This window comes from Callorhinus ursinus, unplaced genomic scaffold, assembly GCF_003265705.2.
Source record: "Callorhinus ursinus isolate GAN/ISIS: 27379988/994484 unplaced genomic scaffold, GSC_fseal_2.0 scaffold2, whole genome shotgun sequence".
Taxonomy (NCBI): Eukaryota; Metazoa; Chordata; class Mammalia; order Carnivora; family Otariidae; genus Callorhinus; species Callorhinus ursinus.
Genome location: NW_027397064.1, coordinates 103,831,281 through 103,837,280, shown reverse-complemented (window position 1 = coordinate 103,837,280; position 6,000 = coordinate 103,831,281). Strand labels below are relative to the sequence as shown.

Here is a 6,000-nt window from a genome sequence, read left to right as displayed (position 1 = left end):
AAAGGTGCCCCTGGGGATGTGACAACAGAGTACTCAGCCCCAGTATCAACCATAAAAGTCACTGGTTGGCCCCCACCTTCATTTTGACCATGGGTTCATGGGGGCCAAGGAGGAAAGAGCCTGGTCCCCCTCAGTCTGAGTCCATTCCTGCAAGGCCTATGAGGTCCTCCTCTCAGGGTTCTTTCTTGTAGTGGCTGGGCTTTTGAGTCTTTCCCTGGCTGGGACATTCATTTTTCTAATGCCCTTTCTCTTTACAGTAGACTCATTGATCCTTTCCCAAGGGGGTTCTGGTTCAACCACCTTTGGTGGTTGGGGTCTCCCTGTCTTTGTGTTGCCCTTTTCTCTCAAGGCAGTGGTGAGGAGGCTGACTTTTTCATCTTTTTGTTGGCTTCCCATTGAGCTGCAACCTCCCTGTTCATGTAGACCTTATTGGCAATCTCTATTAGTTGGGTGATGTTCATCCCGGCAAAACCTTCTAGTTTCTGAAGTTTTTTTTCTGATGTTTGGGGCGGCCTGAGCCACGAAGGAGGTGTTTACCATCTGTTGGCTTTCTTGTGCCTTGGGGTAGAATGGAGTGTATATCCTATAGGCTTCACATAGTCTTTTGTAGTAGTCCCCGGGGGACTCCCCTGGTTGTTGAGTGACCGAGGATACCTTAGTCATGTTCATGGGTTTCTTAGCTCCTGCCCGGATTCCCTGGAGGAGGGCCTCCTGCTACCAGCGGATGTGGGCCTGTCCCTCAGTTGTGGTGAAGTCTCATGCTGGGTGCTCTTTGGGTGTGGCTGTATTAACCCAGGCATTAGGGTGAGTGACTCCCGCTGCTGCATGCTCTTCCGGGTACTGCTGTGCACCTTTCATTATTCTCCTCCTTTCCTCTGTGTTAAACAAGGTGCAGAGGAACTGTTGGCAGTCTTCCCAGGTTGGCTGATGAGTCTGGAAGAGGGATTCTATGAGGTCTACCATCCTGCAGTTTCTTCAGAGTAGGATGGGGTGTTATGTTTCCAATTGAGAAGGTTGGTGGTAGAGAAGGGCTGATAATACAACATGGAACGGCCGGGTTGGACCATCCTCTCTTCATCGTGCTTCTCGCGTTCCCACGTCTCTCATACAGGCATTTGGAGGGCGCCTGCACCTGGCCTGCGGCACAGCCTGGCTGCTGTCCTGGAAAAAGTGAATCTTTTGGGCCTGGGGGCGCTGGTGGATCCTCTGGGCCTGGGGGCACCAGTGAAACCAATGGTAGCAGAGTGTCTGGAGCTGAAGGGCCAGGTGTAGACAGTCTTGTGTACATAGAGTGGGGGCAGGGTCAGTTCGCCCTCGAGATCTCCAACTAGGATTTGTGGAGACTGGGGCTTTCGCTGATTTTCTTTAGGTCACTTGGATGAGGCAATTAAGACCCTGGCCCGTCCCTGCCTATTGCAAGCAAATTGCACCCAGGGGGGAAGGATCTGAGCAATTCTTAGCCAGGAGTCAAGGTACAAAAACTGGTCAGGGTGTCCTGGTTCTCCTGTTATGATTCGCCATACTTGATGAATCATTGGGACATCCAATGTCCCTTCTGAAGGCCACCTGACATCAAAGATGGGCCATTCTAATTCACATAGGGTTCTCAACTTGCCAGGGTTAATCCTGACTCCATAGTCTCCCAAAACCCCTCCTTGAAATTTTTGATCATGGTCTCTAGAACCATAGGTTTACTCTGCCCTGACCCCATGGTGATGTCCCCGTGTGTGGTGGCGCAGAGACAGACAAAGTGGGGGTGCCTCCTGAGGTGAGGATGCCATCTGGCTATGTCCTGAAGGAGCTTAGGTGAGGCTTAGCTGTAGTGGTCTCTGTGTTGTGACTTATGATCAGAAACTATTCCAGAGCCACCATAGACTGTATGCCATACATCAAGGAATCACAGACGGGCCCACTCAGACTCTGTAGGCTTCTGGGGACATTAAGGGTGCCCACCTGTGGAGTCATAGAATCAGTCTGCTTGAACAAGCCAGGTCGGACTGCACATTCATTCACACATTCACACTCCAGAAGTTATTACATTCCCTCCCTGGGAATCCCTACCTATGAGACCTCTAAGAGGTCTCTGGGAGGTGATCAGGTTTCCCTTCCACCCCAATGGGAGTGGGCCTATCTGGGCCTTACTGGAATCTGACGTCGGGACCAGGTCCTCACCTGCCAAGTCCCCTCGCATCTGGTGGAAACAGCAGAGCAGGGCCGGCCTGAGGTGACCAGGGTGGGAGACTGCCAAAAATTAGGCAGGGTGCGCCTTTTCCGTTATGACCCCTCGTTCCATCACCACCTGCCATTGCCCCCAAACTGGTGGCAACAATGGGTCATTGCGGTTGGGTTTCCCGGTCAGGAAACCAAAAGTTATAGAACCAGGACTGGATCACCCGATGAAAGAACCAAGTGGCACCCAGAGATCTTGGAGGACAGGAGGTTTATTTAATGCTGGCAGGCTCAGAGGAGAGTGATCTCCAAAGGTCTGAGCCCTGAGCACAAACAAAGGGGACAATTTATACACTTTTACTTCCGCATATTTGGCACTTTTGGTGCGTGCGTGAAGCGGGACAGGGAGAAGAATCCGGATTGGTGCATGTGGGAAGCAGAGCAGGGAGAAGAACTAGGAAGAGCCCTGGAGCAGGGACTGGGACTCTCTCGCTGGCTTGGTCGGCCATCTTAGGACATAGATTTTCCTTATTAAATATATATTCAGAATAATTGAAGCAAGATCTCAAAGAGAGATTTTTTTAAGATTTTATTATTTATTTGACAGAGAGAGACAGCGAGAGAGAGAACACAAGCAGGGGGAGTGGGAGAGGGAGAAGCAGGCTTCCCGCTGAGCAGGGAGCCTGATGTGGGGCTCGATCCCAGGACCCTGGGATCATGACCTGAGCTGAAGGCAGACGCTTAACGACTGAGCCACCCAGGCGCCCCTCAAAGAGATATTTGTATAACCATATTTGTAGCAGCATTATTCACAATAGTCAAAAGGTAGAAGTAACCAGATTGTCCATCTAGAGTGGAATGGATAACAAAATGTGCTATATACACACAACAGGATATTATTTGGTATTAAAAGGAAAGAAATTGTGATACATGCTACAACATAGATGAAACTTGATGACATTATGGTAAGTGAAATAAGCCAGTCACAAAAAAACTATGTGATGCCTTTTATATGAGATATCTAGAACAGTCAAACTCATAGCAACAGAAAGGTGAATGATAGTGGCCAAGAGGTGGGGGTGGAGGGAATTGGGGAGCTGTTGTTAGTCGGTATAGAGTTTGTTTTGTAAGATAAAAAAGTTCTGGAGACTGGTTGTACAACAATGTGAATATGTTTAACACTATTCAACTATACCCTTAGAAATTGTTAAGATGATAAATTTTATGTTATGCATCTTTATCACAATAAAATATATTTCAAAGTCTGTATCAATAATAAAGTCATATACACATGATACAATTATAGAATTATATAAGTAAGTATATGGTTAGACACCGAATATACACCATAAGTATATACAGAGAGCAGATACTTAGCTGTTCTGATTGATCAGCCATTTATTCTAGGCCATTAAGTGTGTCTGGTTCCTGCTCACTCTGTATCAGTACATAAACACACACACACACATATTAAACATACACATTCACAGTATCTCACCCCTACAGAGCTGGACAGAAGAGGGAAGGAGGGGTGGCACAGAAACAGAGAAGCCTGATCCCATGTAAATCAACAAAACCTGAAAAAAAGGGGGGGGCATGGGGAGAATGAGTGAGTGCATATCCTCCCTGCTCATGAAGTCTGAGAAATACAAAGAGCTTGAAATAATGTGTAATTATGTTTGGCCACTGAAAACTTGTTCCTGCATAATTCACACTCCCAAAAATTTTTTAAAGTGTGAATCACAGGAGAGATCTCTGTGTCAGCTTCAGAGCTTGCTATACCCGGCCTGACAGAGAGGGGTCCTGTTATAGATTTAAACAGGCCAGGTTTGAACCTTCTCTTCATTTCTAACTACACAATGATCTTTTATATTACCAATGCAGGAGCCAAAATCTCTGTCTTAATCTCTGTCTTAATCTGTTTCAATTTGCTGAAAGTTGTTATTGGGGAAATGTGCTAGGTAGTGACAAATGGTTTTTCTGCATATTGGGATAGGCATAGGGTTTTATCTTTCTCATATTTATTAATATTGTGATATGTGGATTGATTTTCAACTGACAAATCAATCTTATGTTCGTGAAATAAATGGCACATGGTCGTTATATCTTATCTCTTTAATATAGTGTTGGATTTGATTTGCTGAAATTTTATTTAGGATTTTTACATGTTTATGAGGAATACTGATCTCTATTTTTCTTTATTCAATATTGGTTTTAGGGTAATTCTGATCTCAAAGAATGGGATAGGAAATATTCTCTTCATTTTTTAGAAGAATTTGTATAGTATTGATATTATTTCTTGCTTAATTGTTTGATATACTTCACTGGTATTTTTGTAACAAAATTTTAAATTACAAATTTAGCGTTTTTAATAAATTTAGGGCCATTCAATTTATTAATTTCTTCTCGAGTAAGTCTGGTAGTTTGTTTTTAAAAAGGAATTTGAACATTTTATCTAACTTCCTTGTTTATTAGCATGAATTTGTTAATAACATTGATTCATTATCTTTTAATAACTTTAAAATCTACAGTATCACCTCTTTCATTCCTGATATTCGTCAATTGTGTCATCTCTTTTTCCTGATCATCCTGCCTAGAGATTTATCAATTTTATTTATCTTCTCAAAGACCTAGGTTTTGTTTCATTGACGTTCTTATAATTTTACTTTTTTGTTTCAATAATTTCCTGTGATTTTTCCTGTGATTTCTTCTGCTTTCTTTCAGTTTAATTAGGTGATGTTCTAATTTTGGGACCTTTTTTCTGTTCTAATATTTCCATTCTGTAATGTAAAATTCTCCTATGAATTGCTTCAGCAGTGACCCATTAATTTTTGATATCATGCAATGCATTTTCATTTTGATTCAATTTAAAATATATTTTAATTTCCCTTTGATTTATTTTTTGTCCTGTGGATAATTTAGAAACATGTTATTTAGTTTTGAAAATTAGGGGATTTTGGGGGCACCTGGGTGGCTCAGTCATTAAGCGTCTGCCTTCGGCTCAGGTCATGAACCCAAGGTCCTGGGATCAAGCCCTGTATTGGGATCCCCGCTCTGTGGGAAGCCTGCTTCTCCCTCTCCCACTCCCCCTGCTTGTGTTCCCCCTCTCGCTGTGTCTCTCTCTGTCAAATAAATAAATAAAATCTTAAAAAAATGGGGGGATTTTTTAGAAATCTTTCAAAACAACAAAAGAGAAGCAGCTCATCATGTACAGGAGATTCTCAATAAGATTAATAGCAGCTGATTTCTCATCAGAAAACTTGAAGGATAGAAGTGAATGGAATGAAATATATAAAGTGCTGGGAGGAAAAAAAACCTAAGAAATCTATAACCTGAAAAACTATCCTTTAAAAATGAAAGAGAAATTAAGACATTCACAGATGAACAAAAGATAAGGGAGTTAGTTATCACTATACTTGCCCTACAAAAAACATGAAAAAAGAGTCCTTCAAATTGAAATGCAGTGAATCTAGCCACATGAAGATACTAAAAGCCACATGAAGAAATAAAGATCTCCAGTAAATATAAATAAATAGGCAAGTATAAAAGTCAGTGTTGTATTTTTGGATTGTAACTACACTTTATTTCCTATAGGATTTAAAAGACAAATGTATAAAAATAATCATAATATGTTATTGGGCACACCATATTTAAAGATATAATTTGTGACAACAATATTTGTGGGGGATGGTAAAAATGTATAGGAGTAGAGTTTCTGTATGCTGCTGAAATTAAGTTGATGTCAATCTGAACTAGACTGCTATGGATCTAAGATGCTAAGTGTAACTCCCATGGTAACCATAAAGAAAATACCCTAAAAAATATACATGA

At 42.1% G+C, this 6,000-nt stretch overlaps 1 pseudogene; it reads left to right on the top strand.

Moving 5' to 3' along the window:
* Positions 1-2,276: 2,276 nt before the first annotated feature.
* The window catches only part of LOC112811236 (double-stranded RNA-binding protein Staufen homolog 1-like), a 42,075-nt pseudogene continuing 38,351 nt past the window's right edge, over positions 2,277-6,000 (top strand).